Raw genomic sequence first — 24,757 nt, 5'->3', positions numbered from 1 at the left:
CCTTCTACCCTTCCCAAATGAAAACCTATTCACTGAAGACCCATCATCATCCCAAAACCATGTTTAAATTAATTGGACCTGTTGATTAGCCCATGTAAATTAGATCTTTCGCTTTTATTTTCACTGACAAACTCTGATTCAATGTCAAATTATCAATCTTTCAAGGAAAAACTGTACCATGCAGAGTAAAACCCAGGGCAGAGGCTTCTATACATAGGGTTGCCAAACCCTCTGTGACAGCTCCTGCTAGCTTCCTACATCAGCCAGAAGGCAACTTCGCTGCAACACAGACTTTCTTAATATTGGTGACATTTTCAAATCCAAAGACACTGCTTGTTTTCAAAGTCCTGAAAAGTGCATTCTAAGTTCATGAAAGCAAACACAGAAGCACTGATTTGGTTTAGGAGAGAAGGTGTTTGTGCAGTTGGATAACAGCTTACATGTTGAAGTGTCGGGGGGGATTTCTATGTTTGCGCTCACCTTGTTTGAGACAATGAGCGCAGTGTCACCTGTGCATCCCTGGATATGCCTTGAAGGTGCAATGCTTAATTTGTAATCAAAAGGGAAATGTATCTAAATTTATTAGGATAACCAGTTACTTTGTAAATAGACTGATAGAGAAACTTAGCAATTTTTGCTGGAGAATGGTTGCAGGAGAGGGGTCATGGATCAATGGAACAGTTATTCATTGATACCACTGTTTAAGACCCCAGAATCAGAATCAGCCTGTGTCTGGCCTGGGAACAAAGCTTGGGAAACAGGCTCTGTGTCTAGGCCTGGGAAACTGTACAAGGTCTCTCTAGGCCTGGGAAATAGAGCAAGTTCGGAATGAGATAATAAGGACAGGCATAGCCTCGAAGATATGCTCTGTCCTTGGAAGGCATGACTTAGCAATGAGAACTTGGCTTGGAGAACTTAGCTACAGCTGTAACCACCCGTAGGAGAAGTAAAACAAAGACCTTTGTAAACTTGACCCATGAGAGCTGTTGCTGACTTTGCTTGTAGCAAACCCTATATAAACGGACAGGATTTTTGAATAAAAGAAGCTTGCTTATCAATCATACTGACTGTGCTTGTCTTCCCTCCGCCCGCGTAATCACCACTTGTCCATTCTTTGTACAGAACAATCTTCTAAACCTTTTTAACTTAATGTGACCATGATACATTCCTAACCTTCATATTGCAATATATTTTCTAATTACATGATTCTGTAAGCCCTTGTAGACCATGTGCAATTTCTACAAGAGGTTGTCATCAGCCTCTGGTGGTCGTTTTGGGTGAAGGCTCAGAAGGCTTCCTCGGGCTTCAGCTGTTTTACCTCTGTTTCTGCACATGCTCTACAAGATTGTCTGCTCAAATAGGCACTGGTGAGTCTTTTGCAGTTAGCTTGTTCTGCTAAATTTGCTGATTTCTAGAAAGTGCTTCATTCCCATCCCTGGGTACAAAGTAACTACTTCTTTCTGCACAGCTTTTAGCATAGCTCAAGCATTATCTCATTGCCTCGGCACCTAAAAGAAGGTAGGGAGGAGGGGGCAAACCAGTGAGAGTGATGGGTCATTATCTTGTTAGCCAGGTATCAATTCTTAGATTAACTAAGGGCTATTCTTGTCCATAAAGTACGTGCGGGGATACCACAAGGACAGAGGCAACGCGTGGATTTGGAGCGCTGGGCTTGGCACCAAAGTCCTGCTCTTGAGAGGGGTGCAGGGACACAGGGAATGTCAGAGGACAATGAGAGACGGGGACATGAGGCCATAATGGGCCAGGCATGATCCTGCACAGGATGGCAGCAAAGACACTTCCTCACCATGGCTCTGGCACTCCAGGGCACCCCAGAAAGGGCCGAGGAGTCCTATGTGTAACCAGGAGAGAAGACTGACATCACTGTGGGTCCCAGCATTCCCCAGTCCCTTGCTGGCCATTCAGTGCACACTGGGGACGCTGGGCATGTGTGGGACATGGGGATGGGGTGCACAAAGTTAAAGGGGGACCCCAAAGTGGAAGGAGTGGAAGCCAAAATCGCTGGGTGGAGATGCCCAAAGAGGAGGTGTGGTATCCCAAAATGAACGGAGGACACCAGAAAATTGGGGCGATCCCTCAAAAGGACACACAAAGCTGTTCCCTCCCTCCATTACTTACCAACAAGAACTATCTACCAACTGCGATAATCACATCAGGACCATTTACACTATAACCAGCTAAGAACAGGACTGAAGAGTAGTTTTGTAGAGTAGGATTGTAGAGTAGGATTATAGTTTAGGATTGAAAATAAAGCTTCTGAAACTTTAACTTGCCTGGAAGATTCCCTTTTTTTCAGCCTGTGAATACACTCAGCATTTCCTTCTGAGTTGTCAGCTGTCTCTTAAAGCTACAAAGTGACATTTCTTGGTGCCTTTGGTAAGGTTTAAAAGTGGGGATGGCTCTTCTTCATTCATGCCCTCCAGACTACACTGCCCTTGGCATATGGGCCACTGGCCCCACTTGGCACATCTGTGGCACTTCTAGATGCAGGCAGGAACCAAAGCAGAAGTGGTGCAGCCACAGACATCTCTGTGATGTCACTTTGGTCCTATGAGCTCCCACAGCTTTTTGTGATGTCACAATGACATCACTGTGATGTCACAGAGCTGCCTGCGATGTCGCATGGACATCCCTATGATGTCATACTGACTTCTCTGTGATTTCACACAGCTGTCTCTGATGTCACACTGACCTCTTGGTGACGTCACACAGCTCTCTGTGATGTGACATGGACATCACTGTGATATAACACAACCTCCTGTTGTGTCACACAGACATCTCTGTGATGTCACACAGCTCTCAGCGCTGTCACATCCACATTTCTGTGATGTCAGGATGACATATCTGTGATGTCACACAGCTGTCTGTGATGTCACACTGACCTTTTTGACGTCACAATGACATCATTGTGATGTCACACAGCAGTCTGTGATGTAACCCTGACATCTCTGTAACGTCACACAGCTCTCTGTGATGTCACACAGACATATCTGTGATGTTACACTGACATCAGAGTTATGTCAAACAGCTGTCTGTGATGTCACACTGACATTTCTGGGATGTCACACAGACATCTCTGTGATGTCACTTGGACTCCATGAGGTAAAAAATCTTTTTTTGGTGTCACAAAGTCATCTCTGTGATGTCACAGAGCTGTCTGTGATGTCACACAGCTCTCTGGCATGTCACAATGACAACACTTTGATGTCACACAGCTGTCTGTGATGACGTACTGACATTTCTGGGACGTCACACAGCTCTCTCTGATGTCACAATGACATCTCTGTGACATCACACAACTCTCTGTGATGTGACACTGACATCTCTGTGATGTCACACAGCTCTCTTTGATGTCACAATGACATAGCTCTGATGTCACACAGATTTTTGTGACATCACAATGACATCACTGTGATGTCACACAGCTGCATGTGATGTCACACAGGTATCGCTGTGATGTCATTTCCACCCCATGAGTCCACCCAGCTTTTTGTGGTGTCACATGGACATCGCTGTGATGTCACATAGCTATCTGTGATGTCACACTGACATCTGTCTGATGTCACACAGATTTTTGTGATGTCACAATGACATCACTGTGGCATCACACTGCTGTCTGTGAGGTCACACAGACATCTCCCTGATGTCACCCTTACATCTCTGTGATGTCACACGGACATCTCTGTGATGTCTCAGAGACATCTCTTTGATGTCACTTCGACCCCATGAGGTCACACAGCTTTTTGTGGTGTCACACAGACATCTCTGTGATGTCACGCTTACATTTCTCTGACGTCATAGAGCTCTCTGTGATGTCACAATAACATCTCTGTGATGTCACACAGCTGTCTGTGATGTCAGTGTGACATCTGTCTGATGTCACACAAATTTTTTGTGATGCCACAATGACATCGGTGTGATGCCACACTGATATCACACAGACATCTCCCTGATGTCACCCTTACATCTCTGTGATGGCATACAGCTGTCTGTGATTTCACACTGATATCTCTCCATGATGTCACCTGGATATCTCTGTGACATCACACAACCTCCTGTGATGTCACACAGATGTCTGTGTGATGCCACACATCTCTCTCTGATGTCACACTGACATCTCTGTGATGTCACACAGCCATCTCTGTGATGTCTCAGAGACATCTCTTTGATGTCACTTTGACCCCATGAGGTCACACAGCTTTTTGTGGTGTCACATGGACATCTCTGTGATGTCACGCTTACATCTCTCTGACGTCACACAGACATCTCTCTGACATCACACAGCTCTCTGTGATGTCACAATGACATCTCTGTGATGTCACACAGCTGTCTGTGATGTCACCCTTGCATCTCTGTGACGTCACACAGCTCTCTGTGATGTCACACAGACATCTCTGGGATGTCACAATGACATCACTGTGATGTCACACAGCTGTCTGTGATGTCACACAGACATCTCTTTGAGGTCACACTGACATCTCTGTGATATCACACAGACATCTCTGTGATGTAACTTTGACCCTATGAGGTCACTCTACTTTTTGTGGTTTCACACTCACATCTCTGTTGTGAGAACTTAAAATGTCTCTCAGACATTTTTAGAGGTTCCAGGCCTTGGTCAGAAGCATTCTAGACCCCAGAAGGCAGCTGGAAACAGCTGTGATTTTGAGTTTGAGCCAAGGAATGAATTACCAGCTTTGAAGGCGGAACGAGCAGTCACAAAGGGTTAGATAGTATAGTAAAAGTAGTTACAAAACAGAGAGGAGAATGTTTTAGTATTGTACAGGGGGGTTTTAGCACCTGTACAGGGGGGTTTTTACTTTGTACATGGGGGTCAGAAGTTCTAAGATGGAGGAAAGTGGGCTGATCCTATTCTTCCTCATTCTTCTTCCTTGCCTCCATGTTCTTGGTGATGTTGGCATTCACAGATTGGTTTAGAGTAGAAAAGCACTTGGTAATATTGGTAGTAGGTATTGGGGAATAATTGTAAACATGTTATATGTAATATATCTTATGAAAGATAGCAGCAGCCCTGGGTGGGGGGGAGAGAAGAAGAAGACACTGGACAGTGAGGGTGTCAGGAGTGTGTGTGTCTCTGCCGGGGCCGCTGATCAAACAGCCGCAGCCCGCGAACACAATCTGTTAGATAACTTGCAATAAACTGCCTTGAGACCAAACAACAAGAGGCTGTGGAGTTTTTCTTTGGAAGCACGGGTTGGAGGAGAGACTTTACCACCACTCAAGACCCCAGACCAAACCCAGGGTTCTCACAGAGGATCAGAAAATTCTTTTGGGGTTTGGCTCATTCTCTCTTATTTTCTGCATTACTCAGAATTCTCCCCATTTGGGTCTACTTCTGGATTAGGAGTCTCATCAGCTCCTCTGGACATCTTAGCCCTCAGTTTAGAGAAGCTGTAGACTGTATAGAGGAAGCTTACTAGATTAAATATGACGAAAGTGGGCTCTTTAACATTCAGAGGAAACTGACCATTTTCAAAAAGGGAAATAACAGATTCAGAGAAGAAGGAAAGGAAAGGCTGGAAAGCTTCATCCCTTGTTTTTCCTCTAATCAACTGGGTGTCATTTCTAACAAACCCCCAAAACATGCTACTGGAACTGGGACCTAGGGTAGGATGAAGAAACTATAAACCAAATATATCTTGGACAGACTTCAGTACTCTTGTTAACAATAGTGCAACTTCTTTATTGCTAAAGTTCAATACTAAATTCTGTAATCTTAGACTAACTAATCCTATGTTTTTAACAAATAATCATCTACTCAATCCTAACTTGAAGAATCCTAAAAACTTAATCTTCTTTTAAAATAAAACAGCCTGATTTCATAGATGTTTCCTTGCTGAAGCAGACGACTGGTGCCAGGACTCCACTTGCTGCTTGCCAAATTCAGATACTCATTGCTAAATGTGGGACAGCTTTTTGTGGAGGTACTGGCATCTGCTCTTCATCTCAGAGTAGCTGGGGCTACCCTAGGAAGAAGAAATAAATAAAAAATAAAAAAAATCAGGCATGTCAGCATTTCTGCAGAGTTTAGGATTTCCTGACCTTTTCTTTAAAATAGCCTTGAGGCAGACTCAGAGGTTACCAAGCCAGGCCAGTCTGGTTTTATTCATGTAAAGCAGTAAAAATACTCTCAGATTGACTTTGGAGCCTTCTGGGAAGTTTGCAAACTGAGGCTGTTCTTTTACAACAAACTCTAGACAAGTCTGAAACCACAACAACAACCCAAAGCCCAGCAGCTGCTAAAGAGGGCAAAACTCATTCATGCTTAAAGCCACTGAAGGGACTCAAACCTTCTTCATCAAATCAACAGGTGTGAGGTTTATCAAGCTCATGATACAAATCCAAGATGAAGTGGCAATGAGAATAATACTGTCACACCAAAGCTTCTGCTCTTCTGGGCCTGAAGATCCAGTTCTCTTTGGAATGACAAAAACTCATTCCACATGGGAATGAACACTTCAAATCATCTTGAGATAAATATTTACAAGCAATAAATCTTTACCAAGTTAAAATTCAGTACAAGAAGAGACAACAACAAATGCCAGGGATGCATCCCAGGCCAGATGCACCTGACTGGTGTGCAGGACAAGTTAGAAGAGAAAACTACAGTTGCCTTTCAACATTTTGAGAGGTTCCTGAGAAGCAGTAGCTTGGACTACTGGCCTCTGCCCAGTGACATTAGCTAGCAAGAGCCCTAGCACGGGCCTCACTGCACTGCTCCCCTGCAGGGCCAGGCTTGCCCTCAGCCTTCCACAGAGCATCCCTGGCTGCATCCAGTGCGAGCCAGGGCCCTGCCTGCTCCAAAGGCCACAGCTGCCCCACAGCCCCAGAGCTGCAGGGGCCTGACTGCCCTTGCCAACATCACTGCTCTGAGACAAGCTGGGCGCAATTTCCAGTGTTTTATACCACACACACACACACACAGACAGACAGTTCTCCCTCCCCTCCTGCACTGCAAATGCAATGAGGGGATGCAGCACCACTGCTGCAGCTGAGCCTGTGCAACTGCACTGCAGGAAGGGAGGGCCTATGCGGGCCTAACCCACCTCGGTGTTCATCTCAGCTTTTCTCCCTGCCTGGCCCTTCTCCTCCTTTAGCTTTCTATCCCTCTAGTTCACATTTACTATTAAATAATGTCTGTACTAGTGACTCTGGAATAGAGTCTTTCTTGCACCTTAATTCATGCAGAGGCTTCCCTTAATCATCAAATCTTTACTCCATCATTATCCACACTGGAGTTAGGAAAAGCTGTACACTGATACCTTCATTGAGATCCAAGGGACACTACTACTTCAGCCTCCCGAATTCTTTTCACATCTTTTTTCACATGGTAGTCTTCAGCACATGATTGCTGTCATTGTAGAACTCAGAAATTTGTGTCTTTCTTAAACCCAAAAGGTGCAGGGGAAATGGAGCCAACATTTGGAGACAGGTAGGAAGTAGAATGGGATGTCAAAGCCAGCAGCCAGGAAGAAGAGCGGCCACCAGGTGCTGGCTGGAGGTAACTGAGCTACTGCTCAATCCTCTGCTTCTTGCTCATCACAGGTCTGGTCAAGACAGAACCCCGTTTCTACAACAATAACAAAACAATTCATTACTCTCTGACCCAGATCAGGTTTTGCTCCATTCTAAAAAAGCAGGATTTGTGAACTAGCAATGGTTGAAAAAACATGTTTTTTTTTTTTTAAAAATACCTGTTAAATAATGGAAGACCTCCAGGAAAATATCTGCTCTATTGCATTCCTAGTTTCTCATCTTAGGACTTAGCAAGTCCTTCTCCATGTCTACTGTTAAAAGGCTTTGGGAGGTAGCTCCCACTCCCTTCAGCATCTCCAGCAAAGCCTCCCCCAAAGGGGATGTCCTGTAAGTTTTATCTAGGTCCCAATTTCTGCTTGTACACACCAGGAAAATACTCAGCTTTTGCTGTCAAACTCCCACATGACTTACTGAAGAGGCACCTGGCTGTTTTAGAGTTTTATGTGTTAAAAATCAGATTAGTGCTTCGCTATAAGAATACAGGAGTGCGGGGTGTGATGGCTGGTTGTGAATTCTCATCAGGATGAACAAAGACAGCAGCCACATGTCAGGAAACTCTTGTGCTTTTAGGTAGAGTAGTCTAAGGTCCAGCAGGCTACCTGCTGTGCAGACTCAAAAGCTGTTGGCGAACAAACCCTTAAATTTGCACAAGAGAGTTTCACAAGTGCTTCCCAATAAGCCCTCAGTGCTGCTCAGTGCCCTTCAATCATCTCTCAGCTCCTCCCAAGGACCTTCTCAAAGCTGCTGACTCACAAGCCACAGCACATGGCCACAAGCTCCCCACACCCACTGCAAACTTCTGAACTGAGCATGGAGTAGAACAGGACAGCCGTGTGTGCCCAGGCAGAGTGAGGGAGGAGTGAAACAGAGACAGAGGAGGGACTGAGGGAATATCACCATTCTGTAGATCCTGTGTTGGTGCAGCCACGTGGATAGTGCAGAGCTGGAGTCAGCAAATGAGGGTGACAGAGAGACAGAGGGACAAGAGGGCAAGAGGGCCCCATCTGCCCGGCCCTGGGGCAGCCTCTTATGTACAGGAGATTTTTCCTGCAGAGCCAGCCTTTTGAGGCCTCCTCCAGGGAATGAGTTGAGGTGGGGACTGAACTCAAGTCTTCAGGCAGAGGAGAAATTTGGCTCAGGACAGTGCTGCTCCACCCCTGCAGGATCCTCTCTTCTCACCACAGCCTTTCTGTCACAGCACTTGGAATGTCTGAGGCAAAACATGCTTAGGCCTGCTCCTGCACATTCACATCACAGCTTTTATACCACCAGCAAGTCTGCTGAAACTTTACACAGCGTACAGAATATTAAAAATGCACAAAATACCTGAGCAGGTCTTGCTGGAGCGTTTCTCTCCGAAGGCCCTGGAGATGTTGCTTGGCTGCTGCTGGTGGGGCTCTGAGATGGAGCTGTTTTTCTGTAAGGATGGTCCAATATTTCAAGTTACAAGGCCTAAATATCAACTGTCATAGTCCTTTCCTTGCAGAGCTTCAGTGCCAGGACTCAAGGAAACAGCATGAAGATGAGTTGAAGGAGTTTTAGGCAGGATATCAGGAAAACATGCGTGTCCCAGAGGGTGCTTGAGCACTGCAGCAGGCTCCCCAGGCCAGTGGTCACTGCAGCAAGGCTTCAGGAAGTGTTTGGACAGCACTCTTGGGCACCTGGTGTGATTCTGTGCAGGGCTAGGATCCTGGCAGGTCCCTCTACCTCAGCATATTCTAAGAACCTAGGCTTCATTTCCCAGGGCTAATTGAATTCTATTTTAAAGTAGAGCAACATGTAAAGCTTGGACCTATATCAAGGAGGTTTCCTAACATATTTTACCCAAGTTCAATTTGATGGTATAATTCATTCTCTCTCTTTTGCCACTAGCTTGGGGCCTATAAGGAGTATGAAGATCCCAAGCTATTCCCAAGGCTTTCCTAACTTCTTGTACCCCTTCTGCAATAAAGTGGGAACCTCTATCTGATGACATTCCTAAAGGCACCTCAAATCTAAGTATTATTTTATTCAACAATATTTTAACCACTTCCCTAGACTGATTGGTGTGACAAGGGAAGTCTTCTGGCCACACAGAAAAGGTACCCACCATAACTAGGAGAGATTTAGACCCCTATTTTCTGGGAAATTCTGTAAAATCCATCTGCCACTATTCACTTGGAACATCCCCAGATTTTATGGCTCTCAGCACTACATTGTAAGCTGTGTTAGGGTTGTCTCTTTTACAAACTATACATTTTTGGAGTCTTGATTGTACAATCTGAGCCATTTCAGACCCAAATATAGATCTTTCCAATGTTTCAAAAGTTTTTCAGTACTCCAATTAATGGCTTTGTGTTTGCAATCCACTTTGTCATGTAAGAGTGATTCTGGGACTACTCTTTGCCCAGCTGGGATAACTGCCCAGCCTTATGGTAATAATAACACTAAAAGGAGAGTGTACAAGAGGTGAACAAGTCACACATGATTGTTCACCATACAGAACTTGGCACACCCCATGACTAATGGCACACCGGTGGAGGAAGAACAAACCCCTTCCACTTCCCCCTGCCACGTGGCAGGTGATATCCAATTACCCCAAGGTTCTGGCCATGCTCCTCCTGGCTGGTGAAAAATTTACCCCCGTTCTGGCTGGATCCAGGACATGGGATCTGCCCTGCGGGTCCTGGCTCTTCTTCTGGGCGAGAGACCTCCATGGCATCTGCCCGGCAAAAGGGACTTCAGGACAACCTACTACTTATTGACATTCCCCCAGTGCCCCTGTCCCAGCAACCTTTTTGCCTCTAGAAAACTTTGAAGAGAAGTCGTACTTAGGTACAGTTCTGCACATTCTGAACTGGCAGGAAGGTGACCCACATGTCACTCTAGGCACATGTGCAGCACGGACAAAGAAAGTTTTTGAGGGGCCTGGGTCTCAAGGTCTTTTGTTCCAGGACTACCACCTGTTACTTTCAGATTCTGCTCAGGGATAACCAGTGATGTCCTTTTTGTTCTACATGAGACATAACCATGTGTGGCACATAAACTGTCACATTTTTTCCCATTTATTTTCAAGTATATTCTATCAATCAGGACCACGGTGGCTCCTGCTCTGAGGTGCAGTGGCCATCCCTCTATACATAGGTTAGCTGTCTTTTGAGAAATAGGCTCAAAATACCACAGGGTTACTTCCTTCATTCCCATTCTTTGAGCTAAAGATGGAATTACTGTGCAAGGCAAAGGTACTCATGTATGAACAGTGCAAAGGGGTCACATCTGGTAACTCCAGAGCAGGAGTTGTCATCAATAACCTTTAAAATATATAGAAAGGTTGTTGGACATTCTGGAGTCCAGTGTAACACCTCCATGGAATCCTTTCATGACTCATACACAGGCCTTTCCAATAGTTCATAACTGAGGATCCATAATCAACACCATCCAGTCATTCCCAAAAAGGGACACAGATGTGGCCTCTGGTGTTTGACAAATTGCTTCCTCCCTTTCTTTCCCCAGACTGCACTGTCCTTGTGAGTGAGGCAGCCAGGAGATGAGACATGGGGAGATCTAGACATGGTCTTGAAAAAAAATACAAGATGTCATTGAAAATGTGCTTTGGATGGTAATATTCAACACATTCTTAACTACATGCTCTTATTATCTCTCCTGGTAATGACTGGACATCGTTTTTTTGGTGCCAGCTGACTTAAATCAAGAATAATCTTGGGTAGGGGGAAAATGACAATAAAACCATCATAAACTGAGTATAAAATGTTATCTACATGTGTCAGTAACTTCAATGGCCAGCTGCAGTCAGCATAATTATCAACCTGTAACTGTGCTCAGGGCCAGCATGAGCCTTTCCATGTCAGCTCCTCCTGCACAGCACATGGGAGCCTGGGCATGCTGCTGACTTGTTTCCTTTTAGGAGACTGGGATGAGGAAAGGTCAGGGGGTTTTGTCAAAGAGATAATATTTGAGTGACTGTGTATGTGCTGGAAGCCTCACAGACTGATTGGTCCATGACAGGATTGCCCAGTGCTGGGGGGGCTGCACCTTGCTGCCCTGGATAGGGGTGTTAAGCTGCTCTTTTGCCTCAGAGAGAGCCAAGTGCAGCACTTTTGTGCAGAAACACTTCATTAGCCCTGGTTTGCAAAGCTACTGCAGCAACTGGTTTGGCCAGAGCACCCCTTTCTGCACTTGGAAATGAGCTGAGTCAGTCATGGGATAAGATAGGGCATTCCCCATGTGTGCCCGTTGTGAACTCCCTGTGCCCCAGCTGTGTGGCGTCCCGCTCCTCAGTGACATCCCACCCAGCCTGGAACATGGAACTCCCCGTTTCCAAGGACACGTGGCCATTGTCACCAGCACACAGCAGGACCGGTCAGACCCCTCAGCAGCAGCGTTGAGAGCAGAGGTGTCAGAGCAAGAGCGAGTGTTGTTCCAGCTTGGTTGGTTCTAGCGCACGTTGTTCAAGAGGCCGATCCACACACTGAGTGGCGGTAATTATTTACAGTTCTGTGCAGAAATGGGGGGGCTCAGGGACAAATTCACACACATTTTCCTAACAAATATTTTGCATTTTGCAGATTTCTCAGCAGGCTCAGTGGCTGTGTGGGAGCCAGAGCACCCGAGGCAGAGCGGGATGGCGGAGCCGTGGGCCTGGGCACAATCCAGAGCGTTCTGCACTGCGTCCCACAGGGCCCCCAACAGCACTGCCGTGCCCGTCAGGGTGACCCAGAGGCCCCAGGACCAAGAGGTGAGGGGCAGGTGTCGGGCGCTGCGGGCTGCCAGCGGGTGGGGGCTTGGCCATGGTGTTGGTGTCGGGTGCTGCTGACCCCGCGGGACCTGTTGGGCAGGGCTGGGGCCCCACTGGTGCTCCAAGGGCTCCTTTGAGGCAGCGGCCCGGGTGGAAGCAACTCACAGGGATCACACGGAAGAGGTGCCAGTGCAATGGGAAGTTCTCTGAGGGATGTGTTTCTCAGGGACGACACTGAGGAGGTGCCAGGCAAAGTCAGATGTTCTCCACGCTGGGACACTCAGGAAATTCATGCTCTGGGCATGGCTCTTGGTCAAAATGCATGGATTTCTCATTGTTCCTTGTTTGCACTGTACTCACAGAACATGTCAGGAGAAAGGAAACTCTCTAACAATATTTTTTAGATTTAGGAGTAGCCATTTCTTTATTCTCAGCTGTGATGCATAGTGGAGAACTCCAGCCACATGCACACCATTTTCAAAGCTTTTCCAAACAAAGAAATTTTAGCATTTTTAGCTAACAAAAAAATTAATCTTCATTGGTTCTAAATTACATATTTTCTTCAATTAAGTAATATTCTATTGTCTATTCGGTATTGATGTCTCCCTTCTCATGAAAATTGATGGGCATCTTTCAGTCCATTTATCATAGCTTTTTAGATTTTATCTCAAACAATTCTGCCTACAGAATGAAGCAGTTGGATGGCAGTAGTCGTTTTTGTTAAAAATGTACTTAGACTGATGAACATTTTAGTGAGTTTTAACCTCCAGCAGAATGCGATACATTATGCCTTAAATTATGAGATCAGCCAAGCAACCCAAATTCTGTTCTATATGATTAACCAAGCATAAACTGCTTCCATTTCACAGCTGCAAAGAATTGTATCTAGAGCTGAGGACGAGAGAAAGGGTTTTCATGCCTGTTGAGAGTAGAAGTTCACCTTATGCAGATGAAATTCTTCTTGGAGTTGACTCCAAATTGTGCTTCCTTAGTACCAAATAAATCCCAGCACCAGGTTGCATCCAAAATTCTTATATTTTTGTGAACCATTCTCACCTGCATTCTTAGCTGAACACTGGTCAGTTCAATTGTACTCAGGCACTTGATTTCAAGGGAAGCCTGTGTCTATAAATTCCAGCAACTGGGAAAGGATGACTTGCTACTTGAATGCTTGGCTGCATTAGAGGCTAAGTGAGGGTTGCTCTCTCAGGGCAGTTTTGTAGCCGGTTGCTTGCAGAGGGAGAACTGTGTCAAAGCAGCCCTTTCTAGTGATGTGACAGCAAACCTTCACAAATAGAGCTCTTGTTTAAAACAAGAGGCCTAGTTAATCAGCAGTGATGGAGAGTAGGCTGAAGTTTTTACAGAAAATATCTTTTTCCTTTTAGCCAAATGCCAGCGAGGCATCGCACAGTGGAAGTGGACAGAATGTCAAATTGTATAACCCACTTGGAGGTATGGTTGCCTTTCACATTTTGCTCAATGTTTGTAAGATTTTCAACTTGGTAATTCATTTTTGCAGCATATTCCTGGGACAGGGGGATCTCTTGTGTTCCAAGATCTCAACTGGAGGTGGTATGGCCTCAGATCAACCTTGCAGTCTCTTGTCACTGCATTTAGCCACTAGTTTGTTTTCCCCTGAGAAAGCCTGCCAGTCCTTCCCTGTTCACATACTGGTTGATGTGATGCAATTTGGAGCATTGAGGTCAAGGTTTGGACTACCTCATGCACCTAAGTTCACTGCCTTGGTAGCTAAGGTTTTGATTCTGGAGTATCTAGGCACTGTCATTATTCTTTAAATTTAATTGGGAAATTGGAAGAAAACCTATGCGTTTTTGAGGAAGTTGCATAGAGCATTTAATAAAGCCAGCATGGGAAACTTTGCTTGATTTAATTTTTTGTCTTGGTTGTTAATAAGTGAGTGTTGCCACAACGCTGCATTGGATTCTTTTCAAGGGAATTGAAAGGAAGATATTGATGTCATCTTCCCCACAAATCCCATCATTTCCCACAAAGCACCACGTGCTTAGGTGATGTCATTTCTTATTAATCTGTTCTCAATGCTGTTTCCCCAAGGAGCCTGGTTCCAGGCAGACTCAAGGTGCATATTCCCCTTCCAGGCATTCAGTGGTGCTGCCTGCAGCAGTGAACTGAGCCAAGTACAGCCAGCTGCCCTGAGAAAATCAGGCTCTCACCTGGCTGTGGCTGCAGCCACCTGCCTGCAGGGACGTCCCTGCCACTGCAAGTGCAGCTCTTGCTCTGCCTTAGCCTAGTGCAGAGCATTTTAAACTAGTGTCAGGGTGGCTTTTTGGAGAGACAAAACAAAACTTCACATTTCTCACTGGGAACGTTCTGTTTCACATGTGATTCTTGGTGGTGGTCTACACAGATCTTAAGGGAATATTTAACATTCAGTAACTGGGGTGTGAGGACTGGCAGCAGTGAGACAATTGTGGAACTTGGTGCTGCTTTGGCTTTAGGCTGGCACAGAGAAACTCAGGTGAGACAGGTCTGGTTGCTGGTAGGGTACAGGGTGCCTTTGCAACATACTCCATGCAGTACCAGTTAGGGACTGGGCCTTGTCACAGAATCAGAGAATCAGAATCAGAGTTGGATGAAAGTGCAGCTCTGTCCCCAAGAATCCCACCAGGTGCCTGTGGAACTTGTCCAAATGTTTTCTGAGCTCTGGTGGACTTGGTACCGTACGCAGTCTTGTGGGGAGCCTGTCCCAATTCCTGACCACCCTCTGGGTGAAGAACTCTTACCTAATTTTCATCTTAATGCTTGCTTATGGTTTCAGGTAATTTTCTTTAGAAGTCATTCAGGGGTATGGTTTTAGGAGGTGTTTTGTTTGAATGCTGTGGGAAGTTTCTTTATCCACATTGGATTGAACTCAAAACATTAGTAGTGTCTTCCCTTGACAACTGGCATGTTTACAGTGTTCTAAATAATTGAAGTGTGTGATGTTTGTGCAATTAGGTTTGCGGACAAATATCAGAGAGGCATGGTCCAAGGAACAGGAAGTGGAGAAAGGCATTAAGAATTTGACGTACATTGCAAGACTGAAGGAGCGTGTAAAGAAAGGTCAGTCTGTGTGTGTGTGATGGAAGACACAAATCTCCCGGATTTCTCACCAATACGCATGAAGTCTCCCTCAGCCACTAAGCACAAATTCCTGGTTTCAAAACAGTGCTTGCTGTGTCATATCCCCTTCCTTGACCTGCTGGCCACACTTCACCTGATGCAGCCCAGGACACGGTTGCCTTTCTGGGCTGCCAGCACACGTTGCTGCCTCCTGTCCAGCCTCTCATCCACCAGCACCCCCAAGTCCTCTCCACCTTCATCCCAGGCTCCCCATCCCATCCCAGCACCCATGCCCAGCTGGGATAGGCCATGTCCCAACTCCAAAGATGCAGCACTTTGCACTTGGCCTTGTTAAGTTCCCAGGGCCCTACTTGCCAAGGTTCTCCATGTCCCTCTGGATGGCACCCCATGCCTCTGGTGTTGTCAAACTTGCCAAAGGTGCATTTAATCCCACTGGCCATATAACTCTTGACATAGCTCAGTGCTTGAGCTTACAAACTGCAGAAATCATATGAAAACCACTGTGCATATAAAGAGTTTTTCATAAATACCTCCCTTCCAGTATCACTCCTTTACGTGGGCTTTTTAATGACTGTTTCTTCCCAATGCTTTACTATCTTGATTTGTAATGATCTATAAATTCTGAACAAAGAGCGTTTCAACAGTGTCGGTACATCCTTTTGAATCAACTGCCTTGCTTCCTCCCGCTCCCCATTTGACAATTCGTTTTCTGTTTTTTCTTTACTGAAGTGAAAATACCAGAGCTCAGGAGAGCACCACACAGCTCTCCAGATCTTGTGCCTGAGAGGAAGAGAACGATGCCCATGAACCCTGCAAAATACATCCGGAGTCTTTTCAGTACTGTTTCTCAGCGACCCATCAGAGACAGGGTGGTTCATTTACTGGCTCTGAAGAATTACAAGAAGTCAGAGCTACTTGCCTGCTTAGAGAGAGAGGGAGTTGTGGAAAAGGACAAGGAATCCCTTGGAAAGATCCTTCAGGAGGTGAGATCCTGGAGCTGCTGCCAGAAATGCTAACTCTTAGCAGCCTTACTTTAGGGTTTCAATTAGAAACCAATGACAGGCTTAGGAAATGCTCCTTGTTTACATTTTCCCATCAACTTTACCCAGTTTCCACCCAACTGCAAGTCCATGTGACAAAAAGAAAGAAATCTTCAAAACTTTGGAGGCCTTGTTGTTGTTTTTCTAGAATAGCTGGCAATGATAAATTCTTTGTAATGTTGTTGCTTCTCATGCCTTATTTTAATCCTCCCTCTTTCCCTTGCACTGTTAAATTGCTTCATAAAGTAACTTCACAAGGTGAAACTCTCAGCTAGGCAAAACACTTAGCTGAGGTCCTTAAAATACCTGGGGCAAGTTTCAGAGGAGAGAATCTTGGTAGCTGTATAGGGCAGTATATCATTTGAACGGATTTGGTGGTCTCTCAATGGTATTTCCTTCTACTTGGATCTGTGGGGATTGCCTTCCAGGGAAGGGTGTTCCAGGCAAATCCTACATGATAAAGGTGGTGGCCTAACTTTGAGCACAGAGTTTCTTTGCTGTTGTGTGGATTGAGTCTTCAGCTTCCTTGGCACCTGTTATTTCTCATAATATTCCATTTGTCATTTTAGTGCCTCTGGTATTTCTTTATTACAGCCATTCATATATGATTCACTTGGACTGAAGGATGCACTGGCTGTTTCCTTCCTTTTTCAATATTCCCCTTATTCAATATTCTCAATGTAGGCTGTTGCTGAATTATGCAAGCATTAACATATCAAGTAGCAATATTTCCTTTTTAGCTATGAAAAAAGTGATGATAAGATTTCAAAGCTCAGCTCCTTAGAGGGTAAGAAATGAAAAAAATTCTCCTTTCTGTTTATTTTTGTTCATGTTGAAGGAGATTTTGAAGGAGTAGTTTCTTGTTTGCAGTGTGAACTGCCTGAAGATACTGGTTTGCATTCCAAAAGGGCTGTGTGAACAGCACTACATCCTGAAAAGCTGTTATTGACGTTTTTCTTAGCTTCACAGGGAGGTGGTGTTGTTTTTTTCTATACATGAAAAACCAGTAGGGAGAACTTGCTGAGCTCTTATACTCACAGTCTTCCTTCTCTTCCAACACAGCCTGAGTTCTGCTTTTAAAAAGTGAATTCCCGATTCTGGATATCTTTGTTACTGTTAAGCTGTTGAAGTGTAGCTCTAGGGTAGGTTATCTCCTATAAGCGTTCCATAGGAAGCTGTAGTTTCCTCTGAGCAGACACTTGAGGAAGAAAAGCAGTTCTGTTTGCAGAGACAAATGCCAACATCCTGTGGTGCTTCATGGGATGATGAAATCCTGCCCCTTACAGGTCCAGGCTGTGTTCTGCCATGGCAATGTAGCTGGGGGAAACAAGAGGGCAGCAGGTGTCCTCCTGAGGGTGGAAAAATATGGACTTGCTCATGGAGATGGTGTTCTTCAGGACCTACTCAAAAAAAGAAAATGAAAACAGAAAGGAAAAACCTGGTCTCTCCATGTATTTCAAATGGTGAAGACTGAGAGTTCTGGCATAGTGTACCTTGGTTCCCAAAGCTGTGTAAAAACCAAAAAACCTGGATCCCTGGTGCAGGGAAAGGTTTTCATAGCATCCATTTCCTCCATGCTTGCAGCAGTTTGGCATTTATTACATCCAAATTTCTACAGCCCAAATGGACCACACGTGTTTAATATTGTTGCTTCTTACATGACAGCTGCTTTGTTCTTTGCATCAAACAAAAATCCTGGAAAACTGGTGCATGATTTTCTTTTCAGCTTTGCTTTAGCTTTGTACTACCAGTTTTACATCTGTAGTCTGCCTTCAGGTGTAATGAATATTGATGTTTTAAATGTCTGCCTGTAGGTAGCCAACCTGGATGCAAATGAGAATTCTTTCAGTCTGAAGGAACATTTCTTCAAAGACATTCAGGTTGATTGGCATGGCTGCAATGAAGGAGATAGAAAGACATTGGAGGTGACTCTTTTTCAGTAAGTTCAGTCAGGACAACAACCATTTCAAAAAAACCCTCTGGGAAATGAAGGTCTGTTTTCGCTGTGAGGTAAAAATGATGACTCTTATTTTTGCCTTGTAACCTGAAATGTTGGACCATCCTTACAGAAAAACAGCTCCAGCTCCAAATGTCACCAGCACCAGCCAGTCACTGTCTCTGGGACCTTCTGAAAGAAATACTCCACCTAGAACTGTTCAGGTATTTTGTGAAGTTTTAAGCATTCTCTAACATATATGATGTTTTCTCCCACTTGCTCTTGGTGTCCAAGCAGTAGTGCTGTCTCTATAGTATATAAACTTGCAAGTGTATACTTCTACTGGGATTCCTGTATACTTTTCCTGATGGTTACAATGTCAAAGCCTGCAACAAGCTGCACACACATGACTTGTTTGTCACAAGTGGGTGGGAAACTCTGCTAAGGACAAGATGTGGACATATTTTTTGGTACCTAGCTGTGTCTGTGGAGGGTTCTTGATGATACGGCAGCTCTAGTACCTAAATCATGCACGGTAATGCCAGTGCTACTGTTTGAAGAGAAATCTTATTGAAGTCTATGATAAGGACATATTCCAGTACTGAGGCATTTGTAGGAAACTTGTTTTTCTGTCCTAAGCAGCATTTAGGCTCCCATTTTGGTTCAGGCTATCCCATGTGTGAGGAGGGGACTCTGAATCATCAGGGAATACCTTGGACTTGTCAGGCTTAAAATCAATACAAGAGGGCAAGGAAAAAATTCAGAATCTTGGAAAACACTGCATGAAAGGTATATTTTCTATACCTTAAAGAATTGTCTTTAAACAGCTCTGGTTTTCCCTAGCTCTTTTCCCAGCCAGAGCAGGAAATGCTGCAGGGCCCAGCATCCTCTTATGTCCTACCTCCATGCCTACAGAATTTCTGTCAACAGGCGGGCACAGAGCTGTGTCTGGCAATGCTGCTCTGAGCTGCTGCTGTGCACAGGTGGGAGCAGCGTGTGCTCGGTAGGGAAGAGGCTGTGATCCAGGGTTTCCTCTGGAGAACAGCAGGAATGAGACCTGCAGTCAGACTGGGGCTTCTCTCTGTTGTTATCATCTCTGCACTGAACACGCTGTGATCAGCACGGTACTGGCGGTTTCTTGGGGTTGCTTTGTGAATTATGTGGGTGTGTGACAGCAGGAGTTGAGTGTGTTCCTGGGGTGTCTAAGCAGAAATAGGGAACGAGATTGATAGAGGTGCTGAAGGGAATGTCTCTCCCAAAGCCATTTAGCTACAGAGTTGGAGGATGACTTGCTGAATACTCAGGTGAGAAAGTAGGAATGAAATAGAGAACATATTTAGCTGCAGCACCTCCTTGTATGACAGGCCATTTTAGGTAAGAAAGGTGTGTGTTCAACCATGGCCAGGTCAGAAATGCTGCTTTTTCAGAGCAAAACTAATTGGAATCATCTTTGCAGAAACGGCCTCTGGCTTCTGCCTTTATCAATCCTGTGAGGACCAAGAGGCAGAGGATTGACCAAGAGCCCTGTGATATTGAGCCAACAGCTGGTGGTCGCTGTCCTTCTTCCTTGGACCTGCCTTCCACATCCTGCTCAACTTTGAACCTCTCTCCAAGTGTCAGCTCCATTTCCACCTCCACGCATGAGCTACAAGAGAAAGATAAATTTCGGACTCCATCTGGAATCCCAGTGCCTGTCAGGGTGCAGGGGAAGATTTCTAGCTCCAAAGGTGAGAAAACAGAGTTAGACAGGGTGGAAAAATCCCATCCTTTGATTTTGATAAAATGCTTGCCATGAGCAAAGCCAAAGAGATGAGCAGAGAGTGCAGGAGCCAAGAACAAAAGGAGCCACACGATCCCAGCATGAAGGGTATTAAACTGATGGACCACTTTTAGATATGCTTCCATTTCATTTTTTACTGGATATCTGTATGTTTTTTTAGTCATATTTAGCCTCCCATCTACCAGCACCTCCAAGTCCTCCCCACCTTCATCTCCAAGCCTGTCTTGGTGTCAGGGAAAGTCCCAAACCCAAAGATGCAGCACTTTGCACTTGGCTTTGTTGAATCTGATGAGGTTCCAAAGGCCCCACTTCCTGGTCCTTCCAGATGGCATCCCATGCCTCTGGTTGTGGCAAACTTGCTGAGGTTGCACTTAATCCCACTGTCCATGTCATTCTAGACATAGCTCAATGCTTGAGCTTACGAACAGGGGAAATCACATAAAAGCTTCATGCATAAAAAATTTTTCATAAAAACTTCCCATTCAGTATCACTCCTTTACCAGCTTTTAATGACTGTTTCTGTTTAATGCTTCACTGTTTAGATTCTTGGAGGTCTGTAAATACTGAACAGAGGCTCAAAAGTCTTGGTACATCCTTTTGAATCAACTTCCTTTCCTCCTCCAAACCTCCAATTTGAACTATTTGTTTCTGGTTTTTCCTCACTTTAGGAGAAAAAGCAGAGGTCAGAGGAGCCCAACAAAGCAATTCAGGTCCTGTGCCTGAGAAGAGGAGGATGATGACTGTGAGACTTGCAGACATTGACTGGAGCGGTTGTGCTGCTGTTTACGGCCGGCCCTACAGGGACAGGGTGATTCATTTACTTGCTCTGAGGGATTACAAGGAGCCAGAGTTACTTGCTCGGCTGCAGAGAGATGGAGTCAGGCAAAAGGACAAGGATTCCCTTGGAAAAATCCTTCAGGAGGTGAGATCGTGAAACTTGTGCCAGTGCTTCTTCCATCATGCTATTCTACTATTCATAATTTACTACTTCCTCACCGGTTGAAATTAGAGACTTTGCCAATAGTCCTTCGAGTTAAGTTCCACTGGGATTTCTTTCTCATAGGCTTTCATAAAATGCACACCCATTGAAAGATGCAGGAGATCCTTCCTTCCTTCCTTTTTAAATATTCCCCATCTGCATAATATATCAAATAGGAATATTTCCTCTTTAGCTAGGAAAAAGCATTTTGGAACTTAGTCAAAGGACTCAAATTCAACATGGACACACTTTTAGTTGATCCTACAGTGACTTTAAGGAACTGATTCCCTGAAGCTGTGACGTTTGTTGCTGTGTTTGCCCAGGGCAGTGGCAGGATTTTTCACCCTGAGGACATTCACAATACCATGAGAGCCATGTTTTGCCATCCCAACTGAAGTAGCCCTTTTAGATTTCTGTAGTTTGCACATAGATGTAATGAACATTTGTTTTCTGAAATGTGTGCCTGTAGGTTGCTGACCTGAATGCAAAGGATAATTCCTTCAGTCTGAAGGAGCATCTGTTTCAAACCCTTCAGACTGATTGGCCTGGCTACAGTAAAAACGATAGAGCGAAGTTGAAGTTAATACTTTCTAGGTAAGTTCAGTCTATTGGGGAAGGAAAAGAGCCTTTTTAGAAGAAAGCCCTGGGAAATGAAGCCTAGGTTCTTAGAATATGCTGAGGTAGAGGGACCTGCCAGGATCCTAGCCCTGCACAGAATCACACCAGGTGCCCAAGAGTGCTGTCCAAACACTTCCTGAAGCCTTGCTGCAGTGACCACTGGCCTGGGGAGCCTGCTGCAGTGCTCAAGCACCCTCTGGGGCACGCATGTTTTCCTGATATCCTGCCTAAAGCTCCTTCAACTCATCTTCATGCTGTTTCCTTGAGTCCTGGCACTGAAGCTCTGCAAGGAAAGGACTATGACAGTTGATATTTAGGCCTTGTAATTTGAAATATTGGACCATCCTTACAGAAAAACAGCTCCATCTCAGAGCCCCACCAGCAGCAGCCAAGCAACATCTCCAGGGCCTTCGGAGAGAAACGCTCCAGCAAGACCTGCTCAGGTATTTTGTGCATTTTTAATATTCTGTACGCTGTGTAAAGTTTCAGCAGACTTGCTGGTGGTATAAAAGCTGTGATGTGAATGTGCAGGAGCAGGCCTAAGCATGTTTTGCCTCAGACATTCCAAGTGCTGTGACAGAAAGGCTGTGGTGAGAAGAGAGGATCCTGCAGGGGTGGAGCAGCACTGTCCTGAGCCAAATTTCTCCTCTGCCTGAAGACTTGAGCTCAATCCCCACCTCAACTCATTCCCTGGAGGAGGCCTCAAAAGGCTGGCTCTGCAGGAAAAATCTCCTGTACATAAGAGGCTGTCCCAGGGCCAGGCAGATGGGGCCCTCTCGCCCTCTTGTCCCTCTGTCTCTCTGTCACCCTCATTGCTGACTCCAGCTCTGCACTATCCACGTGGCTGCACCAACACAGGATCTACAGAATGGTGATATTCCCTCAGTCCCTCCTTCATTCTGCCTGGGCATACACGGCTGTCCTGTTCTACTCCATGCTCAGTTCAGAAGTTTGCAGTGGGTGTGGGGAGCTTGTGGCCATGTGCTGTGGCTTGTGAGTCAGCAGCTTTGAGAAGGTCCTTGGGAGGAGCTGAGAGATGATTGAAGGGCACTGAGCAGCACTGAGGGCTTATTGGGAAGCACTTGTGAAACTCTCTTGTGCAAATTTAAGGGTTTTGTCCGCCAACAGCTTTTGAGTCTGCACAGCAGGTAGCCTGCTGGACCTTAGACTACTGTACCTAAAAGCACAAGAGTTTCCTGACATGTGGCTGCTGTCTTTGTTCATCCTGATGAGAATTCACAATCAACCAACACCCCGTACTCCTGTATTCTAATAGTGAAGCACTAATCTCATTTTTAACACATAAAACTCTAAAACAGCCAGGTGCCTCTTCAGTAAGTCATGTGGGAGTTTGACAGCAAAAGCTGAGTATTTTCCTGGTGTGTACAAGCAGAAATTGGGACCTAGATAAAACTTACAGGACATCCCCTTTGGGGGAGGCTTTGCTGGAGATGCTGAAGGGAGTGGGAGCTACCTCCCAAAGCCTTTTAACAGTAGACATGGAGAAGGACTTGCTAAGTCCTAAGATGAGAAACTAGGAATGCAATAGAGCAGATATTTTCCTGGAGGTCTTCCATTATTTAACAGGTATTTAAAAAAAAAAAAAAACATGTTTTTTCAACCATTGCTAGTTCACAAATCCTGCTTTTTTAGAATGGAGCAAAACCTGATCTGGGTCAGAGAGTAATGAATTGTTTTGTTATTGTTGTAGAAACGGGGTTCTGTCTTGACCAGACCTGTGATGAGCAAGAAGCAGAGGATTGAGCAGTAGCTCAGTTACCTCCAGCCAGCACCTGGTGGCTGCTCTTCTTCCTGGCTGCTGGCTTTGACATCCCATTCTACTTCCTACCTGTCTCCAAATGTCGGCTCCATTTCCCCTGCACCTTTTGGGTTTAAGAAAGACACAAATTTCTGAGTTCTACAATGACAGCAATCATGTGCTGAAGACTACCATGTGAAAAAAGATGTGAAAAGAATTTGGAAGGCTGAAGTAGTAGTGTCCCTTGGATCTCAATGAAGGTATCAGTGTACAGCTTTTCCTAACTCCAGTGTGGATAATGATGGAGTAAAGATTTGATGATTAAGGGAAGCCTCTGCATGAATTAAGGTGCAAGAAAGACTCTATTCCAGAGTCACTAGTACAGACATTATTTAATAGTAAATGTGAACTAGAGGGATAGAAAGCTAAAGGAGGAGAAGGGCCAGGCAGGGAGAAAAGCTGAGATGAACACCGAGGTGGGTTAGGCCCGCATAGGCCCTCCCTTCCTGCAGTGCAGTTGCACAGGCTCAGCTGCAGCAGTGGTGCTGCATCCCCTCATTGCATTTGCAGTGCAGGAGGGGAGGGAGAACTGTGTGTGTGTGTGTGTGTGTGTGTGTGTGTGTGTGTGTGTTTGTGTGTGTGTGTGTGTGGTATAAAACACTGGAAATTGCGCCCAGCTTGTCTCAGAGCAGTGATGTTGGCAAGGGCAGTCAGGCCCCTGCAGCTCTGGGGCTGTGGGGCAGCTGTGGCCTTTGGAGCAGGCAGGGCCCTGGCTCGCACTGGATGCAGCCAGTGATGCTCTGTGGAAGGCTGAGGGCAAGCCTGGCCCTGCAGGGGAGCAGTGCAGTGAGGCCCATGCTAGGGCTCTTGCTAGCTAATGTCACTGGGCAGAGGCCAGTAGTCCAAGCTACTGCTTCTCAGGAACCTCTCAAAATGTTGAAAGGCAACTGTAGTTTTCTCTTCTAACTTGTCCTGCACACCAGTCAGGTGCATCTGGCCTGGGATGCATCCCTGGCATTTGTTGTTGTCTCTTCTTGTACTGAATTTTAACTTGGTAAAGATTTATTGCTTGTAAATATTTATCTCAAGATGGTTTGAAGTGTTCATTCCCATGTGGAATGAGTTTTTGTCATTCCAAAGAGAACCAGATCTTCAGGCCCAGAAGAGCAGAAGCTTTGGTGTGACAGTATTATTCTCATTGCCACTTCATCTTGGATTTGTATCATGAGC

The 24,757-nt window shown here is 45.4% G+C and overlaps 1 pseudogene; it reads left to right on the top strand.

Moving 5' to 3' along the window:
* The window catches only part of LOC144248354 (3'-5' RNA helicase YTHDC2-like), an 87,748-nt pseudogene extending 64,216 nt beyond the window's left edge, over positions 1-23,532 (top strand).
* The last annotated feature ends 1,225 nt before the right edge of the window (positions 23,533-24,757 follow it).

This window comes from Lonchura striata, chromosome Z (genome assembly GCF_046129695.1).
Source record: "Lonchura striata isolate bLonStr1 chromosome Z, bLonStr1.mat, whole genome shotgun sequence".
Taxonomy (NCBI): domain Eukaryota; kingdom Metazoa; phylum Chordata; class Aves; order Passeriformes; family Estrildidae; genus Lonchura; species Lonchura striata.
This window is presented reverse-complemented; position numbering and strand designations above follow the sequence as displayed.